General features: G+C 50.3%; 1 pseudogene; it reads left to right on the plus strand.

Moving 5' to 3' along the window:
* The first annotated feature begins 254 nt into the window (after nucleotides 1–254).
* LOC101938538 (olfactory receptor 52B2-like) lies at nucleotides 255–10,997 on the plus strand (annotated as a pseudogene).
* The last annotated feature ends 1,055 nt before the right edge of the window (nucleotides 10,998–12,052 follow it).

Genomic DNA, 12,052 nt, shown 5'->3' on the forward strand with positions numbered 1-12,052 from the left:
GGCGCAGGGGGCACCTGAAGCGGGAGTGCCCTGGCCCCAGGAATACGGCCCAGGGCAACCCCGGGAGGGTTGGCCCGGCGAAGGACAAAAGGAAAATACCGAGGCCCCGGGCAACACAGAGGCGGGATGCCTGCTGGGGCTGTAGGGAGCCCGGGAATATAAGGAGGCACTGCCCCCTCAGAAGAAGTGAGGAGAGGCCAGAGGAGGTGCCCGTGAGGCCAGAAGGGCCAAAACTGCTGGAGGCGGCGACCGGGATGGAGGGATCCCTGCGGGAGGCAGGAACCCAGACTGGCCCGGGGTTTGTTGCCGATGATGAGACCCAGACCGAGTGGGCCCAGGAAGAGGCTGGGACCCAAGTGGTCCATGACCAGGCCACCAAATGGACCCAGACCCTGAGGGTAGTGGGGTCAGGAAGACGGCCTGGGGGACCAGGACCTGCGGACGCGGCTAGAGGCCACGGAGCAGGCCCGGCAGACGGCAGAGGTGGGGCTCCAAAAAGCTCGCCAAGAGAGGGAAGACCTGGCTGTCAAGCTCAAGGACAGTGAGGAGAAGCTGGCGCGGCTGGCGGGACACCTCCGGGCTGTACAGGCCAGAAGGCCCCTTGATCCCCTGGGGTGGGGGTTTTGAGGGGGGAGGTGTGTAGCAGAGTGGACACCCGCTCCTGCCCTGAGAGGTTGGAAAAGCCCTGCAGAGGGCTGGGGCAGGGTAAGGTAAAACCCTGGCTGATTGGGGGAAGTGGCTGCAGCTGGGCCACACCCCAATCAGAGCCCAGATGGCCTGTATAAAGAGGCAGGGAGCCAGGTGCCCATCGGTCTCTCTCTGCTTTCAGAGAGAGAAGGGCCTGGTTGCAGGGAGATAGACAGGGTACCTATAGTGGAGCAGGGCTGGGGAAAGGCCGGGGAGCTCCAGCCTGGATAGCCCCAGGCTGTGGCCTGGTAATAGGCCAAGGCAGCAGGTCCAAACCCAACCTTGCCGATGATGAGTGGCCTATACTGCAGTCTGCCCCAGGGAGCGGGGGCTAGTTGGTGACTGGCCGTGGCCTTATCCTGAGGTGAGGTGGGGTTAGTGGGTGGAGGTTCCCCTGGGAGGGGAGACCCAACGTGTGTGGGTATTGCCAGGGGGCTGTAGGGAGCCCGGGATTATAAGGAGGCAGCACCCAGGGTAAGGGGCACTGGGGTCCTGGGAGGGACACGGGGGCCAGTGCATAGGACAAGGCGGATCACTGCCCTGCAGAGGGCGCTCCAGAGGCTGGTGAGCTAATTCCCTGGACAACCAGTAGGAGGTGCCACAGGGGTGAGTCCAGACCTCCTACAGATCCCCTACCAGGAGAGTTAGCTGAAGGCAAGGATATAGATATTCAGGCCTGTCTGCAAAGGCCTAGACTTTAAGAATGTAGGTATATGTTTATCACATAGCTAGTTATAGAGGTATAAAAGGGAAAATCAAAATCACGGTCTGCCGGTGTAAGGGCCTTTTCTCACTGACAGTCTGAGGCCCGATTCTTAGGCTCAGGTCTTTGGCTAAGCCCCAGAGGCAACCATAAACTGGGAACAGATTTCAGAGTAACAGCCGTGTTAGTCTGTATCCGCAAAAAGAAGAACAGGAGTACTTGTGGCACCTTAGAGACTAACAAATTTATTAGAGCATAAGCTTTCGTGGACTACAGCCCACTTCTTCGGATGCATATAGAATGGAACATATATTGAGGAGATATATATACACACATACAGAGAGCATAAACAGGTGGGAGTTGTCTTACCAACTCTGAGAGGCCAATTAATTAAGAGAAAAAAAACTTTTGAAGTGATAATCAAGCTAGCCCAGTACAGACAGTTTAAAATAAGTGTGAGAGTACTTACAAGGGGAGATAGAGTCAATGTTTGTAATGGCTCAGCCATTCCCAGTCCTTATTCAAACCGGAGTTGATTGTGTCTAGTTTGCATATCAATTCTAGCTCAGCAGTCTCTCTTTGGAGTCAACATTTTTATGGCTGACTTAGAACAACGCATCCTTAGCTCTCGTCCCCTAACGCCCCTACTCTACTTGCGCTACATTGATGACATCTTCATCATCTGGACCCATGGAAAAGAAGCCCTTGAGGAATTTCACCATGATTTCAATAATTTCCATCCCACCATCAACCTCAGCCTAGATCAATCCACACAAGCGGTCCATTTCCTGGACACTACTGTGCTAATAAGCGATGGTCACATCAATACCACCCTATACCGGAAACCTACTGACCGCTACACTTACCTACATGCCTCCAGCTTCCATCCAGGACACACCACACGATCCATTGTCTACAGCCAAGCTCTAAGATATAACCGCATTTGCTCCAATCCCTCGGATAGAGACAAGCACCTACAAGATCTCTATCAAGCATTCTTAAAACTACAATACCCACCTGCTGAAGTGAAAAAACAGATTGACAGAGCCAGACGAGTACCCAGAAGTCACCTCCTACAAGACAGGCCCAACAAAGAAAATAACAGAACACCACTAGCTGTCACCTTCAGCCCCCAACTAAAACCTCTCCAGCGCATCATCAGAGATCGACAACCTATCCTGAAAGATGATCCTTTACTCTCACAGATCTTGGGAGACAGACCTGTCCTCGCTTACAGACAACCCCCCAACCTAAAGCAAATACTCACCAGCAACCACACATCACTGAACAAAACCACTAACCCAGGAACCTATCCTTGTAACAAACCCCGATGCCAACTCTGTCCACATAGCTATTCAAGTGACATCATCATAGGGCCTAATCACATCAGCCATACCATCAGGAGCTCGTTCACCTGCACATCTACCAATGTGATATATGCCATCATGTGCCAGCAATGCCCCTCTGCCATGTACATTGGCCAAACCGGACAGTCTCTACGCAAAAGAATTAATGGACACAAATCTGACATCAGGAATCAAAATACTCAAAAACCAGTGGGAGAACACTGTAACCTGTCTGGTCATTCAGTGACAGACCTGTGGGTGGCTATATTACAACAGAAAAACTTCAAAAACAGACTCCAACGAGAGACTGCTGAGCTAGAATTGATATGCAAACTAGACACAATCAACTCCGGTTTGAATAAGGACTGGGAATGGCTGAGCCATTACAAACATTGACTCTATCTCCCCTTGTAAGTATTCTCACACTTCTTATCAAACTGTCTGTACTGGGCTAGCTTGATTATCACTTCAAAAGTTTTTTTTCTCTTAATTAATTGGCCTCTCAGAGTTGGTAAGACAACTCCCACCTGTTTATGCTCTCTGTATGTGTGTATATATATCTCCTCAATATATGTTCCATTCTATATGCATCCGAAGAAGTGGGCTGTAGTCCACGAAAGCTTATGCTCTAATAAATTTGTTAGTCTCTAAGGTGCCACAAATACTCCTGTTCTTCTTTTTGCATAAGCTGGGAAGTGAACAGTCACATCCTCACATCCCAAACCCGGCACACTGAAATCAGGCGATCTGGGGCTGTTAGGAGGGTGATCGATCTATCCGCTCCAGAGAAAGGGAAGAGCCTAGAAGATGTAAAAGGAGACAGTTTGATAGCATCCTGTCTGGCAAGAACTCACTTCTCAATAGCTGGGATGTGAAATCCTCATTTCTGTATTGTTCTGTCACTGTAGTCTCCACTTCCCTATTGATTGTCTGTATAATCTCTCTCTGGTTCTGTGATTGTTTCTGTCTGCTGTATAATTAATTTTGTTGGGTGTAAACCAATTAAGGTGGTTGGCTATAATTGGTTAAATAATCATGTTACAATGTGTTAGGATTGGTTAGTTAAATTTCAGTTAAATGATTGGTTAAGGTATAGCTAAGCAGAACTCAAGTATTACTATATAGTCTGCAGTCAATCAGGAAGTAAAGGGGGGGAATGGGAATGGGGGTGGGGGAATTGGAATCATGTTTTGCTAATGGGAGGGGAATGGGAACAGGGACACAGACAACGCTCTGTCCCTAGAAGCAGCTGCTGTTTGTTTTCTGGGTTCACTACACGGCCCTTAGAAGCAGGTGCTGGGAGATGTCCCCACCTCCGCTCGGTGAATTGCTGAGGTGCTGGCTGTTCGCTTCCACGGGCCGGGACCCTTCAGTTCTGCTGGCCTCTCAAGCAGCTGCTGTGTGTTTAGTCAGCCTGAGCCCTTCCTGCCTCAGCGCCGGTGGCTCTTTCTTGCTGGTAGTGGTGGAGAAGATGTCTTGGGTCCCTTCTGCTGCATGGCGCCAGCTTTAGGACCTGCGGGGCCTGATTCGAATACCTGGAGGTGGTCCGGGACTTTGGCGGCAGGGGTTCTTCCATGGCACTGAAGGAGCCCCCGCCGCCCAAATGCCGCTGAAGACCCTGGAGCAGACCCCCCCCCTCGCCGCCAAAATACCGCCGGAGCGGAGTGCCGTCGGGTGAGCCTAAGGCACGGGGCCCTCTTAGGCGCGGGGCCCTCCTACCTGCGGGGCCCGATTCTGGGGAATCAGCCTATAGCCGGCCCAGGCGCCAGCAGCCAGCCCAGGATCATTCCCTACAGTCTATTCTCCATGGGTTTGTCTGACCTTATTTCAAACGCCCTGTCATAGCTTTCACCCCCACTCTGAACTTTAGGGTACAGATGTGGGGACCTGCATGAGAACTCCTAAGCTTAATTATCAGCTTAGATTAGCATGCTGCCACCACCAAATCATTTAAACAACCGTTTATGAGTCATTTGGGAACTGTTTTCCCCCCCAAAATATTTCCCTCCCAAGTACTATAACCCTTCCCTGGGTAGCCTTGAGAGACTTCTCCACCAATTTCCTGGTGAACACCGATCCAAACCCCTTGGATCTTAACAACAAGAAAAAATCAATCAGGTTCTTAAAGATTTTTAATTAAAGAATAGGGGTGCAAGGAATACCTCTGTGAGATTAGCATGTAAACTACTCTCACAGACAACAGATTCAAAACACAAAGGATGTTCCCCTGGGCAAAAACCTTAGTTACACAAAAGAAATCCCAATTTGATTATTCCTCTAATGCAAAAAGACAAAGTCACAAAAGGAAATAAACATAAGCTAATTCATTCCTTCTCTAATACTCACTACCCTGGCAGTGGGGTGAGACCAAAGTCCTCTCTGTCTGGCTGGTTTGGTGTGCCTTAGAGGTGGAAAAACCCCAGCCTTGGGCTGTAACTACCCTGTTTTAAGCAATTTGTTCTGAATTAACTCTCTCAGTTGGGTCCCGCCAGAACCAGCATTGTCAGTCGTGCAAGAATCCACAGAACCAGGTCAATTAAGCTGTGGGTCAGAACCCCACGCTATCCAAATTTAAATTTTGGTATTAAGTTTGGTTGGTTACAAAGCAGTTGCAATGAATAAGCAAAGAGCATTAAGGGCCTTAACAAAAAAGCCCTGGAAGATTTGTGTTCAGAAAATGGAATAAGCTTTAAAAAAAAGGCTACAAATCAAAAACTGAAAGAGCTGTTAATGGCCAGTAATCAGGGGGCAAGAGTGCAGCCCTTACCTAAAGCTACAAAAAATGCAACAAAAATTAGAGTGCGAAGGCAGCAAATAAACTGCAACTTAAGCATAAACAAAAACTAGCAGACATTCGACTGCTAAAAGAGCAAAAAAAAGCTAAATTTAAAAAAAAGCTAATAAAAAAAGAAAAAGCTCGTAAGGGGCGTCTGGAGCTGCTGGCTGCTTAAAAAAAAAAAAAAAAGCTCGACAAATGAAACAGGAGACTCACAAAATACAACGGAAAACGGCTAAACTCCAGCTCCAAGTAAAAAAAGAAAACAAAGGAAAAACTTCCCTCCTTCCTCTTAAAAAATCTTGTCCCCCTATTGGTTCCTCTGGTCAGGTGTCAGCTAGGCTAGGTGAACTTCTTAACCCTTTACAGGTAAAAGAGGCATTAACCCTTAACTATCTGTTTATGACACTCCCCGCAAGAGGGCTTGGCGTGGGCCCCAGTGGGGGGGCTGGGGACAGGGGTATGCTGGAGACCGGCAGGGTGGGATGGCCGTGCTGACCATGGGCCTGGGAGGTGGCCAACCCACTCGCCCGGTAGTGTGCAGGAGGGAGCTCGCAGATGAAATGAGTGGGATGGAGGAGGTCCAGCCAGCCCAAGGGATGAACAATACAGAAATATGCAGTTATGTTTTGACAGAACAAGGAGCAATGGTCTCAAGTTGCAGTGGGGCAGGTCTAGGTTGGATCTTAGGAAAAACGATCAGGAAAAAAAATTTGGGTCGTGATTGTGGAAAGAAATTCAATGAAACCAAAAAGCAACAAATTCAAAATGGTGGAGGGAGGGTTTGTTTTTACACAAGACAATTAGCCTTTGGAACTCACTGCCCCAAGATACCATTAGGCCAAGATACAGATGATAGCTGTTCCCAGGGTCCACAGTTGTTGCGATAAGAGCCCCGGGCGATAAGCCTTTGCTCCCCTGGGATCAGCAGGGCTCCTGGGTCACTGCCTCGGCCTATGGGGCGCCTCCCCTTAGAGTCTGTGGAAGAGGGTCAGTGAGCAGATTTAGGTGGCTTTGGTGCACCTCCGCCTGCACCCAGCTCTGCACGCCCGCCCCCCACCAGTACAGGCGCCGAGCCATCTGGCACAGGCCAGCAGTGGAGAGAGAGGCCGTGGGCTTCGCCAGGGAGGCCCCGCTGCCCAGAAGCAGCTCAGGCCCCATTTGACTAAGGTGTGTCTGCGCTGGAGCCGGAGGGGTCATTTCCAGTGCGAGTGCCGTACCTGCGCCAGCGCTGGGTGAGCGAGCACGCTAGGAACAGAAAGGCCGCTGGCGCAGCACTAGCGACAAGAAGGGCTGGCTGCCCTGAGCGTGATCCCAGCCGAGAGCCATGGACGTACCCGAAGTGGGGAGCCACTGATGCCGTGGGGCTGCACTCGGTGGGAAGCACCAGAGCTCCCTGAGGGGTAGCGCAGGCACCTCTCCCCGCTGGACCTTCCAGCCCCCGCTCGTGTGGTCGTTCCCTAAGCAGCCCGTTCCCCTGATGTCGGGGCCTCTCTTCCCCGCCTTGCTGAGTGCTCCTGCAGTGTCTCCTCTACCGGCCTTGCAGCCTCCCTTCACCTCTGTCCATGGGTCCCCCTTGGGGTTCCAGCCATGCCCCCTCCTCTTCCCTCCGTCTCTGTCTCCCCGCAGCCTCCTGCTCCGCCGCCGGTTCAGCTCCCACCTACATGTGGGTGATTCAGAAATAACTCGCTCTGCCCTCGACCTGCCCCCCCCATTAACCTCACATCTCCAGCAGCCTCCCTGGCACCTTCCTAGGGGCCCTTCCCCAGGTAGCAGCCGGGCTCTGGTGCTGGGGCACCTGCATTTTGGGGGCATTCCATCTGGACGTGTAAGGGGGCAGGATTTGGAGAACTTGGGTGTTCGGGTCTCTGTGTGTGCGAAGCTGCTCCTGCACCGGTGATTCGCCCCGGGGAATCCAGACCTGATGGCCAAGGGAGCCAGGGTTGGATAATGTGTGTGGCTGGTAAATGGTCATCCGCAGCTGGGCCAGGAGCCTGGTGAGTCGCTGGCATTAACCTTTGGGTCGGGGGCAGCTCTCGGGCTTTCAGCAGGGCCTGGTGGGATGAGGACTGTGATTGGAATGAGGGGGAGGGAATCTGCAGCTGGAGGAAAAAACACCCAGGAGATGCAGCTTCTAGGTTCCGAGCTGGGATCCGCCCCTCGCCCAAGCAGGATTTATAAAGTAGCGTCACTGCCCAGGACTCACAGCCATGTGCTGACTGGACAGACGTTCTGCCTGTGACATTCTAACCCCTCTGGTAAGGATCCCTGGGAGGGGGACAGGACGCGTCTTTCCACGCCGGGAGTGGGCCATGGAGTCTCCTGCTCATGGATGACCCAGAGTTTCTCTCTTCAGTCAGTGTCCTTCACTGGCTGTGCTTGGAAGCACGGCCGGGACCGATCTTCCCCCAGTGACGTCAGTGAGAGTGTTGCCACTGACCAAACCAGGAGCAGGTCCTATGGACCATTGGCAGAGCCAACAAGTGACAGCCAGGCTCCCTGGACAGAGAGGAGGGATTAGTGGCCCACACCCAGCACCTGAACGCTGCCTGAGATCCGTGTAAATGAGTGGGATGGGGTTCAGCCTGACTCCCAGCGGGGAGGTGCCCACGTCAGAAAAACCCTTCAGCATTGATATTCATTGGCCCCTTTGCCGCTAGCCACAGCAAAGATCAGGGGCTGGCTAGGTGTGGAGATGGAGCTGTCCATGGGACCCTCTCCATGTTAGGGCTGAGGCTTGAGGCAGAGGGGTGGAGTGCGGGGGGCATCAGCCCCCTGGCGCTAGCAATCTGCGCTCTTTCAGGCACCAGAAAATCAGGAGAATGACTAAAAAAGTCTTGAAATAATCAAAAATAATGAACGACGGGTCCTTTTGCTTTCCTCCTGGTGCAGCACAATCTCAAACTCTCCACCCCCCCCCCCCAGTCACGGGGATAGGACCTTGTTTTCTTAAGAAATAAAAGCTGAGATTCTCCAGCAATAATAAAATCACTGGTGCTGGACCTTGGAGTCATCAAGTCCAGCCCCTGTGCTGAGGCAGGACCAAGTAAACCTAGACCAGCCCTGACATGGGTTTGTCCCACCTCGTCTTACAAAACTCCAATGAGGGGATTCCACAACCTCCCTTGGAAGCCTGCTTCAGAGCGTCACTACCCTGAAAGTTAGAGAGTTTCCTGATTTGTGCTGCCCAGAATTGGACACTGAACTCCAGCTGAGGCCTTAGCAGTGCTGAGCAGAACAGGTCAATTACCTCCTGTATCTCTCATATGACACTCCTCTTAATACAGCCCAGAATATTAACCTTTTTCTCAGCTGCATCACACGGTTGATTCATATTCCATTTGTGATCACTATAACCCCTAGATCCTTTTCAGCAGTACGACCCCCTAGCCAGTTATTCCCTATTGGGTAGTTGTGGATTTGATTTTTCCTTCCTAAGTGCAGTACTTTGCACTTGTCTTTATTGAATTTCGCCTTGTTGAATTCAGACCAATTCTCCCAATTTGTCAAGGTCAGTTTGAATTCTAGTCCTGTCCTCTGAAGTGCTAGCAGCCCCTCCCATCTTGGTTCATGTGAAAACTTGGTAAGCCAACTCTGCACTCCTTTATCCATAGTCAGAAATGAAAAAGCAATGGACCCAGGACTGACCCTTGAGTGACTCCACTACATACGCCCACCATATTTGACAGCAAACCATTGATAACTGCTTGCCCACCTACCATATAGTAATTTCCCTAGTTTATGAGAATGTCATGTGGGGCTCTCTCAAACCCCTTATGAAAATCAAGATCATCAAAACTACTGCTTCCCCCATCTACTAGGCCAGTCCCCCCTCAACGATGGAAATGAGGTTGGTTTGGCATGATTTCTTCTTGGCAGATCCATACTGGCTATTCCTTATAACCCTATTATCCTCTAGGTCCTTACAAGCTGGCTGTTTAATAATTTGTTCCAGTATCTTTCCAAGTATTGAAGTTACGATTAAAGGATGAGAAAACCTGTCTTATAGTGATAGACTCAAGGCACTCAATCGTTTTAGCTTAACGAGGAGAACGTTATGGGGTAACTTGAGCGCAGTTGATAAGTACCTTCATGGGGAACAAAATTTTGATAATGGGCTCTTTAGTCTAGCAGTTAAAGGTATAAGGCTATCCAATGACTGGAAGATACAAATTCAGATCGGAAATAAGGCCTAACTTTTTAACCATTGGAACAAATTACCAAAGGCTATAGTGGATTCTCCATCACTGGTGATTTTTATGTCAAGATTGCATGTTATTCTAAACTCTCTGCGCTAGGAATGATTGTGGGGCAGGTCTCTGGCCTGTGCTATACAGAAGGTCAGACTAGATGATCACAATGATCCCGTCTGGCCTCGGAGTCTCTGAATAAATAGGATTTAAGCGGTGCCCAAGTTTTACGTCTACACTGTGTTCTAAAACTCTCCTCTCCAGGTGTCAGAGCCTGAGCTCCAGCCTGAGCCGGAATGCCTACATGACTATGTTTAGCATCATAGCGTGAGCCCGCACCTGTAGACCTGGGCACTGAGACTTGCTGCCTCAGGGTTTTTATTTATTTTTTCTTTTCTGGGTAGACGTAACCTGTGTGGGGCCATCAGGGCCTGGGGGTGAATTTCGCCTGATGGGACTCTCAGTTAACCGGACAGTCATTGCCACTTGTTTTGTCTACAGAGAATCCCTGTGAACTGGAACGGAGCCCTGCCCCATCATGGCCACTCTCAATCACACCAGCTTCACTCTCGTAAGTGGCACGTTGGTCGGCATACCAGGCATGGAGGCCTCTCACACCTGGATGTTCTGTTGTCTACCACCACAATGCCCAAAACACTCAGCATATTCTGGTTCAACACCCGGGAAATTGCTTTCAGTGCCTGCTTCACCCAGATGTTCTTTATCCATTTTATTTTCGTCATGCAGTCAGCCATCCTGCTGGCCATGGCATTTGATCGGTACGTTGCCATCTGCGACCCCCTCAGATAGGGAAAATCACGGTGGCAGCCGTCATCAGAGGGGTTTGCCTGGTGGCCTCCCTTATATTCTTTCTGAAAAGGTTACCGTACTGCGGATCCAATGTCATTTATCACACGTTCTGCGAGCACATGGGCATAGCCCGGCTGGCCTGTGCTGATATAACGCTCAATATCTGGTATGGTTTAACGGTGGCTCTTGTAACCACAGGGCTAGATGTTGTGTTTATTATTGTGTCCTACATTCTGATCCTCCAGACAGTCTTCCAGCTCCCGTCCAAAGACGCCGGGCTCTAGGCAACTGCGGCTCCCACATCTGTCATATTGATGTTTTACATCCTTGCCTTTTTCTCAATCTTCGCATATCGCTTTGGTGGAACTCACATCCCTCGCTATATTTACATCCTGCTAGCCAACCTCTTTGTAATCATTCCTCCCATGTTAAATCCCATCTTGTACGGGGTGAGAACCAGACAGATTCGGGAACAAGTGATTTAGGAGCTCTGCAAGGCAGGCAAATGGTTCTGAGGGCTGCAGCCGGCACAGTACCTGAGCAATTAACCTCACCAACAAGCTTCCCCAGAAGCGGAATCAGATTGTCATTTATGAGTTGTTTGTACAGCACCAGGCACAATGGTTAATCAGAGAATGTTAGAATCATAGACATAGAGAGCTGGAGGGGACCTTCAGAAGGCATCAATCCCTCCCCCTGCGCCGTGGCAGTTCCCAGTACACCTGGACCAGCCCTGACAGGGGCTTGTCCAACTTGTGATTAAAAGCATCCAAAACCCACCACCTCCCTTGGAAGCCTGTTCCAGAGCTGAATTGTCCTTAGAGTTAGGGTCCTTTAGCCTCTCGTCCTAAGCCAGGCCCTCCACTGCCCTGACCATCCTAGCAGTCCTTCTCCACACCTGTTCCAGCCCGAATTCAATACTAGTGTTTTAAAAATTCTCATATGGGAAAAAAAATCTAGATACAAAATAGAGAGGAATGACAGAGTAGGTCACATTGGTAGGGGAGTGGCACTATATGTGAAAGAAAACAGAGTAAATGAATCAAACTGTAGTGTAGAATCCCTGTGGACAGAAATTCCATGCTTTGAATAAGAAGGGTAGAGCAGTAGGAATATGCTACTGACCACCTGACCAGGATGGTGTGGGTGATTGTGAAATAATCAAGGAGATCAAAGAGGCTGGATCCATACTCTACTGAGCCTGGGATAAATGAAGGGGGGGGGGGGGGGAGCTCCCTTTTATGGACACCCAGCCAGCCAGTTGGCTATAAAGTCCCTCTTAGTAGCTGTTCTCTACTTGCTTTACCTGTAAAAGGGTTAACAAGCCCACAGGTAAAGGAAAGCAGTGGGCACCTGAGCAAAAGAGCCAATGGGAGGGCTAGAACTTTTTAAAAAAGGGGAAAAAAACTTCCCTTTGTCTGGGTGGTGGTGTTCTCCAGAGAGCGGAGACACAGAGCAGCAATGCTGTGAGCAGCCTTAAAACCAGATATGAAAAAGCAGCAATTCATACCTCGACCCTACCTATCTGAAACCCCAGATA

This window comes from Chrysemys picta, chromosome 1 (assembly GCF_011386835.1).
Source record: "Chrysemys picta bellii isolate R12L10 chromosome 1, ASM1138683v2, whole genome shotgun sequence".
Taxonomy (NCBI): domain Eukaryota; kingdom Metazoa; phylum Chordata; order Testudines; family Emydidae; genus Chrysemys; species Chrysemys picta.